Source organism: Saccostrea cucullata, unplaced genomic scaffold, assembly GCF_032062105.1.
Source record: "Saccostrea cucullata isolate Sc308-1 unplaced genomic scaffold, CSIRO_AGI_Scuc_v1 ctg3116, whole genome shotgun sequence".
Lineage (NCBI taxonomy): Eukaryota > Metazoa > Mollusca > Bivalvia > Ostreida > Ostreidae > Saccostrea > Saccostrea cuccullata.
The window spans coordinates 40647-58042 of NW_026933697.1; the positions used below are offsets into that span (position 1 = coordinate 40647).

The 17396-nt window shown below is 34.3% G+C and overlaps 2 long non-coding RNA genes across 2 annotated transcripts; both read left to right on the top strand.

Annotated features, from left to right (window-relative positions):
• The first annotated feature begins 3838 nt into the window (after positions 1 to 3838).
• LOC134239009 (uncharacterized) lies at positions 3839 to 9426 on the top strand. The gene is made up of 3 exons (XR_009986134.1): positions 3839 to 4846; positions 5707 to 5895; positions 9121 to 9426. It is a non-coding gene; the product is annotated as an uncharacterized LOC134239009 (long non-coding RNA).
• Positions 9427 to 12819: 3393 nt separating this feature from the next.
• Positions 12820 to 17035, top strand: LOC134239013 (uncharacterized). The gene is made up of 3 exons (XR_009986135.1): positions 12820 to 13278; positions 14136 to 14324; positions 16898 to 17035. It is a non-coding gene; the product is annotated as an uncharacterized LOC134239013 (long non-coding RNA).
• Positions 17036 to 17396: the final 361 nt, after the last annotated feature.

A 17396-nucleotide genomic window follows, 5' to 3' on the forward strand; every position in this document is an offset into this window, starting at 1 on the left:
TGAGAACCAGCTCAATTTTTTTTTATTTTAAAGTAACACAAATAACCTAACATTGTTTTTATTAACTTGTATCTTTTAGCATAAAACTATAAAAGTTAGCGTAAATCACAGTTTCGTCTAGAAAATGTAAATATGTCTAATTGGTAGACCTCATTTTTACCCTACAAAATCTCTAGAATCCAGGAGCTTCCGGGGGCTTCACCCCCTGGTCCCCACTAGGCGGCCCCCAGACCCCTTGCCTAATTTTGCCTAAATAAAAACAGTGCAAGATAGTGAATTTCTATTCTACACTATACTGAACTGTCAGGTTGAAATAACCAATTGTCTTTACAGTCTTGTAAATCCTTACTTTATTATTTGTCATATATTTTTGTTTATATATGCGATAGATATATATTGATTATAATACATCCTAATGGTCATCTTTTCTTTCAGAAATTGTGCCTGCAAAGTTTGAAGTGACTATGGAAATGATCAATATTGAACTTTCTGAACCTTCCTACTTAAAGTGAATCTGTTCGTGACTGACATGATCATTTATTTGGCTACCCTCTAACATAACGCAATATTTTATTTGTTTATTATTGTGAATTTCATTGGATATCAGTGAGGAAGTAATTCAAGCAGACAATTGAGAAATTTCGGATCTAACTTAATTAGGATCTTTGGCATATTCGGTGAAAATAGCATGTGTTGATTTTATGGGATCTTTTTCATTAATATAGTTGTGTAGTGGATATTTTGTTTTTGCCTCTCAACTGTTTTTGAGGCCCCCCTTCTTATATATGTAGCTACGGACTTGAAGTGACCATGGTGTGATTCTATGCATGAGTGCTGGGGACATCGACCTTGAACCCCCCCCTTTTCGACGATTGCTGGATCTGCCCCTGTATATACTAGTTTATAGGTCCCTAACTATATACTGGTAAAATGACTACGATTAGTTCCTTCAAATTGTTTATTTGGTGTGTAGGTTTTGAGACAATTATATCAGTATATTTTGCGTTAGATGCATTATTGTAGCTCTCCGAAAAAATATTTTGACAGACCGGACTCACCGGAGAGCTATACAGTCAGAATCCCCCCTCCATCTGCACTCTACACTAGTCAGGAACATTTTGAACTTAATACATGTGTTTGTCACTCAAGTCTATTCATTAACTTTGTACGGTAAATGTACATGGGCAACTGGAAGTTCTTTGTAACTGCAATGACCTCTCCGAATGTCATTAAGTCAAATGCCATATTTTAAAATAAGAAATACTTTGTTTTATTACAAAGAATGTCGATCAGTGAGAATACTTTGAAAAAATGTGCTTACATTGTACATCTATAAGTGTATATGTAATAATATATATTTGTTTCAAAACACATTGTAAAAAAACGAATTTTTAATTTTGAAATATAGATTTGATCTATGATAAATTTTGATGTTATCATTATTTCAGTTTTCATTGTATATTCCTGGGATTTCTTATATTTCCATGGAATTCCATAGATTTCTTAATATCCTTGTACAAAAATATGTTGGGACAACATTGGGCCAACATCAGAATTGTAGATTTTGTATGACATTTGGCCAACGTAGCGCCAACATGTCGGTGCAACGTTGCGTCGAAGAGCAAAATTACATTGGCCCAATATAAATTTTCTTACATTGGGCCAACATAACTGACAACAGTGGCCCAACGTTGGACCAACGTCAGAATTATCGTTCTATGACATTGGGCCAACGTTGCGCCAACATGTCGGCGCAACGTTGCGCCGAAGAGCAAAATTACATTGGCCCAATATGAATTTTCCGACATTGGGCCAACATAACTGACAACAGTGGCCCAACGTTGGACCAACGTCAGAATTATCGTTCTATGACATTGGGCCAACGTTGCGCCAACATGTCGGCGCAACGTTGCGCCGATGAGCAAAATTACATTGGCCCAACATCATTTTCCGACATTGGACCAACGTAACTTACAACGTTGGCCCAACATTGGGCCAACGTAAGCTTGCTATCTGGGGCAAAACCTGGATGTGTCTATTATTTATACCATAGACTCTTATCTTTAATTTCAGTAATGAATAGGACTCCAATTTATATTTCTTTAGAAAAAATTATGTGGTCAAAAATTGAGTTTAGCAAGTAACTTTTTGAATTCATTATCAAATTTTCATAACGTTATAAAACTATTTTTTTTTATTCTCTCGTGAATAAAAGAGTTAATAGGCAGTTCACCTAAAAATCAGGCAATAGGTGGCACATCGCATGTCATGGATTTTAATTATTTTTTGCATGTAGACTTAGTATAGTAATTGTTTACACATGGCAACATCAAAAAATGTTTTAGTGGTCCTCTAGTCCTATTTTTGGTAAATGCATAATTTTAAGTGAAAAGAAGGTCAACATGAGGGTAAAATAAATTACTACGCTTTTTTTTTTGTTTTATATGAAACAGATACTTAAAAGTTGGATGTGTCAATCAATATTATTTGTAACATAGACTCTTATCTTTTATTTTTTAATGAATAAGACTCCAAATTATTTTTAACTTTAGAAAAAAATATGTGGTCCAAAATTGAGTTTAACAAATTACTTTTTGAATTCAGTATCCAATTTTCGATACGTTATAAAATCCAATACATGTACATTATTATGACAGTATTTTTTCCTCATGTTATTATGAATACAAAGTACAAACTTTTGAGTCATTTAATAAAATTGGTGGGAACAGGTATATTGAGAGAAATAAAAGGATTCAAATTTACCTATTATTTATGATTTTCCCCTTATTATACCAATCCCGATCGGAATTATATAAAGAAGAAAATACTCTAATTGTTTCGTTAAATTTGGCTCTTTTGTTGCAATATTGTGTAAGAATTACTTTATTTGTTTTACATATTATTTAGGTGGCAGGTACCTTTAGTATGATAAATTTATTTATTTTGCATTTATTTCAATCGGGGTCGGTTTTTACCGTAAAATTAGAAATATTTCCTCTATTTGTTTCTTCATTAAGATTTATCAGAAAAATATGCTTTTCTTTTATTTCGTTTCAATCAGTTTTCTGTTTTAATTGACTGTAACCATAGATTCAATGTATATATTATTTAAATTACTGATGTCTTTTACGTACATGAAGAAAACATGTTTGATTACTTGATATACTCGGTATTTCAAAAATGAATTTGTACATGCATTATGCAACAACTGAGAGCAGACAGCTTTCTACGTATAATTTTTCATTAGGGTCTTCCGCTTCCTTCGGAAGACCCTACTGTTATTCTATTGTTTCTTATTAAGGTCTTCCGTCTTCACGGAAGACCTTATAGTTATTGCTCTGTTTCTTATTATTAGGGTCTTCCTTCGGAAGACCCTACTGTTATTCTACTGTTTCTTATTATTATTTTATTTTTTTTTCCCGCTCGATTTTTGACAGGCGATTTCTCAAAGACCTTTGGACTAATTTTTATGAAACTTTCAGGTTAGATACCTTGTAATTAAACCTATTTAAACCTGTTTTCAATTTTTTGATGCATGCCTTTAATTGTGAGTTATTGCCCTTTAATTGATAATTTTGATGTCTCGTTTCCACTAAAAATCTCAAGAACGACGTAAGATATTAACACGAAAGTTGGAGAACTTGTAGCCAATACATTGTAGATGTGCAGAACGATAAAATTATAAGCTGATTTCCTAAAGTTTGGAAGCTATAAAACGGCAAATTTTAGTAATTTTTTTTCTTGAATTTTTGCTACTTTTTGTGTAATAACTTTTGAAACGAGAATAATTTGGTAAGAAATATGTAACAAAAGTTGTGTGTAATAACGAGAGCTTTCATATTAGATTAATGAAAAGGGGCTGGCCCCTATAATTAGGGGTTAATAGCTCATACACGTTTTTTCTGATAGCTAAAAATATTGGTATATTATGAAAAAGTTTGACTGAAATAATTTCGAACTTATAAAATCTTGTCATTTGATATAAAAAGAAATAAACTTCCAGCTATATTTAATTGTTTTTTATATAAAACAAGTACATGTATGTGAGAAACCTTTCAGGAACAAGTTGTCTACTATAGCCAGCCAAGCCTTTACTGCATACATGTGCACATTTTTAGTTGATGCATCTAAAAGATATAGTTTTGATTCGGTGTTTCTTTGTTTTTTTTTATTCAAATAATCTTAAAATGTGATGATGTACACAACAATAATTAGTACCTAGTTTAGAGGATTTTTTCGCGCTTGTTTGTAAACAACGCGCGGCATTGTGGGAAATAGGAAGGTACTAAAGACGCGATGTACTAAACACTTATTTGACCTGATTCAAATTTGTCTGTAAATGTTCCAAACAATTGAATTTTTGTATAGCATATGCCTCGAAGTCATAAAGTCTGTACATAAGTAATTTTAAATACTCAATATTACCATTTAATTAAAAATTAAAACGTCAGGTAAATATCAGGTCTCTAGTATATCCCGTTTTTAGAGTGCCCTTTCGAGTCGACGTCGGACACATGTTTGTCATGGTTTACAAACTGAAAATAGAATGATTTGTGAAGTTGAACATTTTCTCACAAAGAATCCGTTTGTAGACATGCACACTCATTTAATCTGGAGCTACGAAGTACTTTGTCACTTCTCTTGAACATTATTCTGCAGAATTATCCCGATTCATATATTCTAAGAATCTTGTATGAATTGTTTACGAGGAAATTCTGACTGTCACATTAACAAGGATGAACACTCTTGACTCTGCTTCGGATTCCCCAGTGATAATTGTATCGAGTGATGAAAGAGCTGACGGCGACATTTTAATGTATGATTGGCTTAGACCATTGGAATGAAGGTTAGAATATTTTTATTACTTAAAGTTTACATAACTGATTACATGACAGTGACGTACATTGATGTTATTAGAAATACACAGACACACCGATATATTATCTGTTTTACAGTTCAGACGCTCTCTGTTTGCCTTGTAAATCCCCACAGCTTTACATTTTATTTTTTTTAAATTTGAGGATTTAATTTCAACAGTCCTACTATCTATCATAGTGATCATAATCTATAATTCAAACTGCACTTAATGTTACAGAATATATTTAACTAATTATATATTGACAGTGTGACTGTAAGGGTGAGGGCAGATACTTATTTAGTTTTAATTTAGATTGTGCTTGTCAAGCCGCATTTGACATTTGGTGCATCCATGCTCAATGTTCACACTGAGAGTTTATTCAAATGTTTAATTCGAATGAATTCACTGCTCGTTAAATTACTTCCCATTAGCTCCATGTGAACATGAGTAAGGATAGCTAATTCAAATTAAATAGAAATGAATTTTGAATGTAGCTTAAACATGTTAAAGAAGCTAAGCACTGTGTGTCCAAAGTATACTGCGGAAAAATTGTGTGGAGCAATGTGCAAGTCACAATCTTCTTTTGCCAAGATGTTATCATAAGAGCTCGCATTATGGGCAGGGATTTGTGCTGCTGTCTGGACTCGCTATAAATAGATGTTCTCAAAAAGTCTTAATTATTTCATATCATACTTTACTGACAAAAAAGGACAAATATTGCTCAGTTAAATTGCAAAAGAAATTTGTTTAAAAAAATTGTAGTAATAGAAAGTTAGTTTTTTTTTGTTTGATAAGACTGCTGTAATGGTTTAATGTTTGTTTATTTGCCTTAATCATACATTTTTCAGTCATTTCATGGTGCCACCACTTGGGATGGTATTAGCTGCAAATATAGACTTGTACTCAGCACTTATTGCCTTTAAGAAGTATGAGATCCATTTTGTGCTAACACCTACCGTGACACAGAATCTTGGTTTATGCAGTCTCATAGGAGTAACCTGTCTAAAGCATTTAGCAATGGGATTGGAACCTGCGACGTCAGCTTATTGATACTTTGATTTATAATATACTGACACGCAAAAGAAACGCAACACCCTACTTTAGGGGAAAATAATTATGTAAAGTAAAGAATTTTGTATCTTAAAATTATGGATATCTTCAATTTGGTAAATATCGGTAATTTAACGGTTGAACGATTTTCGTACCATAACCGGAAGTCAAGTGTCAGTCTGCTTAACAAAAATCAAAAATTGCATGTTTAACAAAAACATCTGGCAATATCATGGAGTTTTCAGGGTTTGTACAGTTCATCTTAAGTAATGCAGCAATATTTCAATAAATAAAGTCTCCTTTCGTTTCCCGTAACGATGCTAAGGCTTCTCGAAAATGGCTTAAGTGAGCATTTTCATTGCTCGAACTGGAAAATCCCAAGGTAAAGGTGATGGAGAGTTGATGATGCAAAAATACACTGCATCACGTCTAAACGGGGTCTTATGTATCATTTGCATAAATGATAGTCCTTGGACCGGAAGTCCAAGAGTTACTACAATGTGCTAAGTTAGAGAAAATTCGACCTAATCATCTGAAAAACAGGCATTTAAAAATGGCAAAGAATAATTCCTTCGCTCAAATCTCGATATTGATTAACCTATTGTATCGTAAAAATTCAGTTGCAATTGTTGTTTAGGGCAGTCTTGCACGTTGTAATTTAATGGCTGGGAGGGGGGTGTTTTAACAGTGATAAGTTACTTAGTAAATTAAAAGATAATCATTTAACATTTTTATCAAATCTCTCATGTTCTGAAAAGTGTTTTTAGCCTTACTGTATCCTTTTTTGGAAATCATTATGTAAAAAATTCAAACATTTGTTGAGTACTGCTTGTTGCGTTTCTTTTGCGTGTCAGTATATTTATTTGAGAATTTCACTCATTCACATACTTAGAGATGTTGATATATATTGTTGAATAGCATCAATTTAGACCTTTAATTAGCTAAGTGAACATGTACTGTGAGGTTTTTAAGGTCTCATTCATTTTATATGCCAGATGCATGTTAAGGAACATTACTGCATAAATTTTTTTGTCTTAAATTTGAAGCTTTTTACTAATATAGAGATATGTTAGTTTTAAACCTCTTCAAATTAGGGTAGACCTTTACTTTAAACTCAGCAATGTGAGTGTGTTGTGTGAACTTGTGTTAGCGAGACAGTGTGTTGTTTGAATTTGTGTTAGCAAGGCAGTGTGTTTTGTGAACTTAATTGTGTTAGCCTGACAGTGGGCTGTGTGAATTCTTGTTAGCTTGACAATGTGTTGCGTAAACTCGTGTTAGCGGGACAGCGTGTTGTGTAAAATCGTGTATAAAGTGTAAGTGTGACAGTGTGTTGTGTAAACTCGTGTTAGCTAGACAGAGTGTTGATTGAACTCGTATTAGCGAGACTTCGTGTTGTGTAAACTGGTGTTAGTGAGACTGCGTGTTGTGTAAACTCGTGTTAGCGAGACTGCTTGTTGTGTAAACTCATGTTAGCGAGACAGCGTGTTGTGTGAATTCGTGTTAGCGTGACAGTGTGTTGTGTGAACTTGTTATCCTGAAAATTTGTCGTGTGAACTGGTGTTGGAAAGAAAGTGTGTTGTGTGAACTCGTGTTAGCAAGATTGCATATTGTGTGAACTTGTGTTAGCCAGACTGCGTGTTATGTGAACTCGTGTTAGCGATATTGCATGTTTTTTGAATTTGTGTTAGCGTGACAGTGTTGTGTGAACTCGTGTTAGCCTGACAGTGTGTTGTGTGAAATGGTATTAGGATGACAGTGTGTTGTGTGAAATGGTATTAGGATGATAGTGTGTTATCGCAACAGCGTTTGGTGCGAACTTGTGTTAGTGAATAGTGAGACAGCCTGTTTTGAGAATTTGTGTTAGCGTGACAGTGTGTTGTGTGAACTCGTGTTAGCCTGACAGTGTGTTGTGTGAAATGGTATTAGAATGACAGTGTGTTGTGTGAAATGGTATAAGGTTGACAGTGTGTTATCGCAACAGCATTTGGTGCGAACTTGTGTAAGTTAATAGTGAGACAGCCTGTTTTGTGACTTTGTGTTAGCGTGACAGTGTATTGTGTAAACTCGTGTTAGCGTGACAGTGTATTGTGTAAACGCGTGTTAGTGAGACTGCGTGTTGTGTAAACTCATGTTAGCGTGACAGTGTGTTGTGTGAATTCATCTAAGCGTGACAGTGTGTTGCGTGTACTTGTGTTAGCTCATAAGACAGTGTGTTGTATGAACTCGTATTAGCGAGACTGCGTGTTGTGTAAAACTTGTGTTAGCGAGACAGCGTGTTGTGTGAACTTGTGTCAGCGAGACAGTGTGTTTGTGAAATCGTGTTAGCATGATAGTGTGTTGTGTGAACTCGTGTTAGCCTGATATTTTGTTGTGTGAAATTGTATTAGCGTGACAGTGTGTTGTGTGTTAGTGTGACAGCGTGTGGTGCGAACTTGTGTTAGTGCGAAAGTGTTTTTCAGTGTTGTGTTGGCGAGCTGTGTGATAGCCTAATGGCGTCTTTTGTGTCGGTAAGATGGCACGCTTTTATGAAAGTGCTATTGAGCTTTAGCAAGTGGCCCTATCTGGACACGCCTTATTATAATTGATCAGTTCTCAGATATACAGTGAATTACCGGTATTATTGTCACCATGAAATCAGCATTTACAGTTGCAATTACCTAGTTAGAAATCATAAGATATTGGTTTGTCAATTTTAAAATTATGGTGTTCCAATGATGTGAAGTTGCATTGTCTTAGCATGTTAATTTCAACAGACTGCCACTCCAATGCAGCTTTAAACAACACGCTGCTGTGTTAACACAAAACAAAATATCATGCAAACACAACTTTAAACAATCTGTTGAGTGTTAGCTTCATGCACTGCATGTTGGATTCAGTGTGCTGGCATATTATCACTGACGTACATGCTAGCACATTGTCACCTCGTGCTAGTATGTTGTCATAAATACTCTAGCATATTATCCTAAACCCACTAGTGCATGATTACTTTGCACTTGTATGTTGTCTTATTAGGGAATAGCATAAATGACTGCCTTAATTGGTGTAAACTTCTTTTAATTGATGAAAGAGTACATTAAAATTTACAAATTATACACAGAAAATGTGACAATATCTTATCTCTCAATTTGATAATCTAATTTATAATCTCATGAATTGCACTTTTTATTAGTAAAAGAATTATAAATTAAAAAATTTCAATTTCTTTTGGATAGGTGTGACTCATCTGAAGACTGAATTTTGATACCAAGCATGACCATGATTTACCAGAAGATCATCTGTTTGGATGTGACATGGAATAAACAGCATAGTGAAATTAAGTCAAGTTTTGGTTTGTGAATACAATTTTTAAACACACTGTGTATCATTTTTAAATTTTGATTTGACAACATAAATCCACAAATATGAACATATCAATTGCTCTCAGTTTTTCAAGTGAAATAGTTTTTGTAACAGAAATACATGTACCAGTAATTACATTGGAATAAATGTTATTTTTAAATATAATAATATTTTGTTTGTGTAGCATGTTGACCTCTTTATTAAGGTATTCCCTTTCAAAGTTTAGACTTACTTATTCTAATGATTAAGATAGATCCTCTGTCTTCAGCAGGAATAGAAGATCTTGTAATACATGTATGTGTATTTTTTACAGTATAATGTAAAAAAAATTGTTATTTTGGCACATACAACTAATTAAAGGCATAAACATGTGTATGATTCCAAGGAATTCAGTACATAGGGCATGTACATGTAGTTTTCTAAAACAAGATTGAAGAGATGTCCAGTCGCATTTCAATGTCAACTGCAAAACTGTGCCTGTTGCATACTTATTAGCCCATCTGAGCTAAAGGAACCAGTAAATTTTTTAAAAACATAATTTTATCCATTATCATCATTGTCTAAAATTTCACAATATCATTTTCCAGAACCAAAGTGAAACTTGGCACAGAGCATCCTTAGTGTAGGGGATTCAATTTGTTCTTATGCAGGGCAATACCTTCAAAGAGATTTGTTTCTTTAATGCTGTAAATGTATTATATTTAGCTTGTACAATATTTGGTGGAAATTGACTTTTGAATAAGTTAGCGTAGATATTCTTATTAATGTTTATTTACAAGACTTTTAGCTTTGTACTTGATTTAGTGATTGCTGCATTCCGCCAAAGCCGCTTAAAAAGAATACACAGCCACATGTAATATGTTTACAATATACCTTTCAGAGAATTTTACACTCCTATTGAGGTACCCCAGTTGCTAATGGAAAGCTGCAAATTCGAAACATACTCAACACATTTCTGTGCGTTTATTATAAAAGTATTGTTCTACTTACTGATTGCAACTAATGAAGATTGTTCATCATTATTGTAAATACATTTGGATTTTTTGAATTATTATATAATTTGTTTATTTTATTTACCTAGTTTTATTGTATATTAAATGATTTTAAAGCCATTTTTAAGATGGTAATGTAGCAAAACACTTATGTTTCTGTAGTATGACACGTTTCACAAACATAATTGCAACAAACATGATATATCCGATATCAAAAGTCATAATATTGGAAGTTAAACTGTTGTGGATACGATTTCAAGAATGCTGTTAGAGAGAGTACCCTTTAGACCTCATGCTCACACCAAATTAAAGAATTAAAGTAAGGGTTTCTGAGACAAATCGAAAAAGAGAATGTTAGCAAAGTTGACAATCTAGACAGAAACATTTAATCTTTTGCTTATCACTAGGAAGGAAGACCCACTCGTTGCTTTGCAACGAGCTTTGCTCTAGTTATTATTATTATTATTTTTCTGACACGATATCTCGACAACTACTGGATAGAATTACATGAAATTTTCAGGAAAGATGTGTTGTAAGATACTCTTGAAAGTTCAAAGACAGTTTTTGGAAATTCCTCTCTGGTGCCAAGTTTTGGACCATTTTCCTGATTTTAAAATGACATTTTGTCTACGATTAAACTCAAAAACGGTAAAAGATTTCAATGTGAGACTTTCAGAGTTTATAGATGATGATCAATACTTTCCAGGACGCAACTTTTCGTTCGTCGTCAGTACTTCCTGTCGCTACCGGAAGCCAATTCAAAAAGTCCAAATTTTCAACCTTCTTAAGTTTGTTTTTCAATATTTTTCATTTATTTTTGGAATATTAATAGAGACACTTCTATTGATGCTTACTATATAAGTTGTTTTAATATTGGTTAATCTGAACTCTAGATATTAATATTTGAAAATCTGAAGCGGGCCCAAGATGGCGTCTGTCTCTGTCAACTCCGACATTTCGCGAGTAGGGGCATATGGAGGCAGCTGAGCGTTTGATTAAACCATTCTGACATAAGGATACTAGAATACAAAAAACTACTTGGACTCTCACGTAGTAGAACGTTGCAATTCAGTGTCAATCTTAAAAAAAACTTAATTTACGTCTCACTGCTTTAGTGTTACTGGGCTAGATACGATATGTAATGTGTACAATGTGTTAAATATACTTTCCTTTCCTTTCCTAACGCCGAAATAAAATAAAGGTGACAAGAATGTTTTATTTAATTAATTTCATTGAAGCTATTGCACCTCTTTAATAGATCAGTACAAAGAAAAGGTGCGAATATTTATGCGTGGCGTTTGACACGAAATTATGAGGTGTCCCGCCTTTTATGATTCTTAGACAGGTGTACTGTTGCAAAAGTATACACAAGTATATTTAAAGCAGTATTCCCAATACTGTAGCTAAATGGTTAGCGCGTTGGGGAAAAAAGAAAAAAAAAATGCGCATTTACGTTGGCGACCTGGATTCACCCCTCCTTGTGATCAAAATTTTTAATCACTTTTTAGTTTGATTTTACAAGTTTTTTTCCTGAATCTGACGGAAGACCTCTCGTTGCTCGCAACGAGATCGCAACGAGATCGTATCTAGTTATTCTTTTTTTTTTCCCGCTCGACTTTTGACAGGCGATTTCTCAAAGACCTTTGGACTGATCGTTATGAAACTTTCAGGATAGATAGCTTGTAGTTAAACCTATTTAAACCTGTTTTCAGTTTTTTTATGCATGCCTTTATTTGTGAGTTATTGCCCTTTAATTGAAAATTTTTGATGTCTCGTTTCCACTGAAAATCTCAAAAATGACATAAGATATTTACACGAAAGTTGGAGAACTTGTAGCCAATACATTGTAGATGTGCACAACGATAAGATTATATAGCTGATTTCTTAAAGTTTGGAAGCTATAAAACGGCAAATTTTAGTAATTTTTTTTCTTTGAATTTTTGCTACTTTTTGTGTAATAACTTTTAAACCGAGAATAATTTGGTAAGAAATATATTACAAAAGTTGTGGGTAATTACGAGAGCTTTCATATTTGATTAACGAAAAGGGTCTGGCCCCTATAATCAGGGATTAATAGCTCATACACGCTTTTTTCTGATAGCTAAAAATATTGGTATATTATGAAAAGGTTTGACTGAAATAATTTCGAACTTATTAAATCTTGTCATTTGATATAAAAAGAAATAAACTTCCAGCTATATTTAATTGTTTTTTTAATAAAACAAGTACATGTATGTGAGAAACCTTTCAGGAACAAGTTGTCTACTATAGCCAGCCAAGCCTTTACTGCATACATGTGCACATTTTTAGTTGATGCATCTAAAAGATATAGTTTTGATTCGGTGTTTCTTTGTTTTCTTTTTATTCAAATAACTTTAAAATGTGATGATGTACACAACAATAATTAGTACCTAGTTTAGAGGATTTTTCGCGCTTGTTTGTAAACAACGCGCGGCATTGTGGGAAATAGGAAGGTACTAAAGACGCGATGTACTAAACACTTATTTGACCTGATTCAAATTTGTCTGTAAATGTTCCAAACAATTGAAATTTTTTATAGCATATGCCTTGAAGTCATAAAGTCTGTACATAAGTAATTAAAATACTCAATATTACCATTTAATTAAAAATTAAAACGTCAGGTAAATATCAGGTCTCTAGTATATCCCGTTTTTAGTGTGCCCCTTCGAGTCGACGTCGGCCACATGTTTGCCATGGTTTACAAACTGAAAATAGAATGATTTGTGAAGTTGAACATTTTCTCACAAAGAATCCGTTTGTAGACATGTACACTCATTTAATCTGCAGCTACGAAGTACTTTGTCACTTCTCTGGAACATTATTCTAAGCAGAATTATTCCGATTCATATATTCTAAGAATCTTGTGTGAATTGTTTACGAGGAAATTCTGACTGTCACATTAACAAGGATGAACACTCTTGACTCTGCTTCGAATTCCCCAGTGATAATTGTATCGAGTGATGAAAGAGCTGACGGCGACATTTTAATGTATGATTAGCTTGGACCATTGGAATGAAGGTTAGAATATTTTTATTACTTAAAATTTACACTACTGATTACATGACAGTGACATACATTGATGTTATTAGAAATACACAGACACACCGATATATTATCTGTTTTACAGTTCAGACGCTCTCTGTTTACCTAGTAAATCCCCACAGCTTTATATTTTATTTTTTTAAATTTGAGGATGTAATTTCAACAGTCCTACTATCTATCATAGTGATCATACTCTATAATTCAAACTGCACTTAATGTTACAGAATATATTCAACTAATTATATATTGACAGTGTGACTGTAAGGGTAAGGGCAGATACTTATTTAGTTTTAATTTAGATTGTGCTTGTCAAGCCGCATTTGACATTTGGTGCATCCACGCTCAGTGTTCACACTGAGAGTTTATTCAAATGTTTAATTCGAATGAATTCACTGCTCATTAAATTACTTCCCATTAGCTCAATGTGAACATGAGTAAGGATAGCTAATTCAAATTAAATAAAAATGAATTTTGAATGTAGCTTAAACATGTTAAAGAAGCTAAGCACCGTGGGTCCAAAGTACACTGCAGAAAAATTGTGTGGAGCAATGTGCAAGTCACAATCTTCTTTTGCCAAGGTCTTATCATAAGAGCTCGCATCATGGGCTGGAATTTGTGCTGCTGTCTGGACTCGCTATAAATAGATGTTCTCAACAAGTCTTAATTATTTAATATCATACTTTACTGACAAAAAAGGACAAATATTGCTCACTTAAATTGCAAAAGAAATTTGTTTAAAAAAATTGTAATAATAGAAAGTTTGCTTTTTTGTTTGATAAGACTGCTGTAATGGTTTAATGTTTGTTTATTTGCCTTTATCATACATTTTTTAGTCATTTCATGGTGCCACCACTTGGGATGGTATTAGCTGCAAATATAGACTTGTACTCAGCACTTATTGCCTTTAAGAAGTATGAGATCCATTTTGTGCTAACACCTACCGTGACACAGAATCTTGGTTTATGCAGTCTCATAGGAGTAACCTGTCTAAAGCATTTAGCAATGGGATTGGAACCTGCGACGTAAGGTTCAGCTTCTTATTGATACTTTGATTTATAATATTTATTTGAGAATTTCACTCATTCACATACTTAGAGATGTTGATATATATTGTTGAATAGCATCAATTTAGACCTTTACTTAGCTAAGTAAACATGTACTGTGAGGTTTTTAAGGTCTCATTCATTTTATATGCCAGATGCATGTTAAGGAACATTACTGCATAAATGTTTTTGTCTTAAATTTGAAGCTCTTTACTAATATAGAGATATGTTAGTGTTAAACCTCCTCAAATTAGGGTAGACCTTTACTTTAAACTCAGCAATGTGAGTGTGTTATGTGAACTTGTGTTAGCGAGACAGTGTGTTGTATGAATTTGTGTTAGAAGACAGTGTGTTTTGTGAACTTAATTGTGTTAGCCTGACAGTGGGTTGTGTGAATTCTTGTTAGCTTGACGATGTGTTGCGTTAACTCGTGTTAGCGGGACAGCGTGTTGTGTGAAATCGTGTATAAAGTGTAAGTGTGACAGTGTGTTGTGTAAACTCGTGTTAGCTAGACAGAGTGTTGATTGAACTCGAATTAGCGAGACTTCGTGTTGTGTAAACTGGTGTTAGTGAGACTGCGTGTTGTGTAAACTCATGTTAGCGAGACTGCGTGTTGCGTAAACTCATGTTAGCGAGACAACGTGTTGTGTGAACTCTTATTAACGAGACAGCATGTTGTGTGAATTCGTGTTAGCGTGACAGTGTGTTGTGTGAACTTGTTATCCTGAAAATTTGTCGTGTGAACTGGTGTTAGACAGATAGTGTGTTGTGTGAACTCGTGTTAGCGAGATTGCATATTGTGTGAACTCGTGTTAGCCAGACTGCGTGTTATGTGAACTCGTGTTAGCGATATTGCATGTTTTTTGAATTTGTGTTAGCGTGACAGTGTGTTGTGTGAACTCGTGTTAGACATATAGTGTGTTGTGTGAACTCGTGTTAGCGAGATTGCATATTGTGTGAACTCGTGTTAGCCAGACTGTGTGTTATGTGAACTCGTGTTAGCGATATTGCATGTTTTTTGAATTTGTGTTAGCGTGACAGTGTGTTATGTGAACTCGTGTTAGCCTGACAGTGTGTTGTGTGAAATGGTATTAGGATGACAGTGTGTTGTGTGAAATGGTATTAGGATGACAGTGTGTTATCGCAACAGCGTTTGGTGCGAACTTGTGTTAGTGAATAGTGAGACAGCCTGTTTTGTGAATTCGTGTTAGCGTGACAGTGTGTTGTGTGAACTCGTGTAAGCCTGACAGTGTGTTGTGTGAAATGGTATTAGAATGACAGTGTGATGTGTGAAATGGTATGAGGATGACAGTGTGTTATCGCAACAGCATTTGGTGCGAACTTGTGTTAGTGAATAGTGAGACAGCCTGTTTTGTGACTTTATGTTAGCGTGACAGTGTATTGTGTAAACTCGTGTTAGCGTGACAGTGTATTGTGTAAACTCGTGTTAGTGAGACTGCGTGTTGTGTAAACTCATGTTAGCGTGACAGTGTGTTGTGTGAATTCATCTAAGCGTGACAGTGTGTTGCGTGTACTTGTGTTATCTAGACAGTGTGTTGTATGAACTCGTATTAGCGTGACTGCGTGTTTTGTAAAACTTGTGTTAGCAAGTCAGCGTGTTGTGTGAACTTGTGTTAGCGAGACAGCGTGTTTGTGAATTTGTGTTAGCATGATAGTGTGTTGTGTGAACTCGTGTTAGCCTGATATTTTGTTGTGTGAAATTGTATTAGCGTGACAGTGTGTTGTGTGTTAGTGTGACAGCGTGTGTTGCGAACTTGTGTTAGTGCGGAGGTGTTTATCAGTGTTGTGATGGCGAGCTGTGCGATAGCCTAATGGAGTCTTTTGTGTCGGTAAGATGGCACGCTTTTATGAAAGTGCTATTGAGCTTTAGCAAGTGGCCCTATCTGGACACGCCTTATTATAATTGATCAGTTCTCAGATATACAGTGAATTACCGGTATTATTGTCACCATGAATTCAGCATTTACAGTTGCAATTACCTAGTTAGTAATCATAAGATATTGGTTTGCGAGTTTTAAAATTATGGTGTTCCAATGATGTGAAGTTGCAGTGTGTTAGCATGTTAATTTCAACAGACTGCCACTCCAATGCAGCTTTAAACAACACGCTGCTGTGTTTACACAAAACAAAATATCATGCAAACACAACTCTAAACAATCTGTTGAGTGTTAGCTTCACTGCATGTTGGATTTAGTGTGCTGGCATATTATCACTGACGTACATGCTAGCACATTGTCACCTCGTGCTAGTATGTTGTCATAAATACTCTAGCACATTATCCTAAACCCACTAGTGCATGATTACTTTGCACTTGTATGTTGTCTTATTAGGGGATAGCATAAATGACTGCCTTAATTGGTGTAAACTTCTTTTAATTGATGAAAGAGTACATTAAAATTTACAAATTATACACAAAAAATGTGACAATATCTTATCTCTCAATTTGATAATCTAATTTATAATCTCATGAATATGCACTTTTTATTAGTAAAAGAATTATAAATTAAAAAATTTCAATTTCTTTTGGATAGGTGTGACTCATCTGAATACTGAATTTTGATACCAAGCATGACCATGATTTGCCAGAAGATCATCTGTTTGGATGTGACATGGAATAAACAGCATAGTGAAAATAAGTCAAGTTTTGGTTTGTGAAGACAATTTTTAAAGGCATATTATCTAGGGAAATACCTTTTTTTTTGGTATCGTTTTGAATCTTGTGAAATCCAAAGTTTATGATAATATTAAAAGGAATATTTTTCATACTTATCAATTTTTACTGTTATTCGTACTCTACACAAGTGAAATGTTGTTTCCTTGAATTATTGTGCAGGATGACAAAAATTCGATTTAGTCCTGCGTCTATTCATATGACCCCAAGTCTGAATGAACTCATTTGGAAAGCTTTTCGCGCATGCTCAACCCGGTAAATTAAAACAAACATGTCGGAAAACAGCACCTCTAACCGAGGAAGAAAGCGCTGTTTAACTGATTCTGCAAGAAAAAGAAATAGAGCAAGTGTATCAGCCA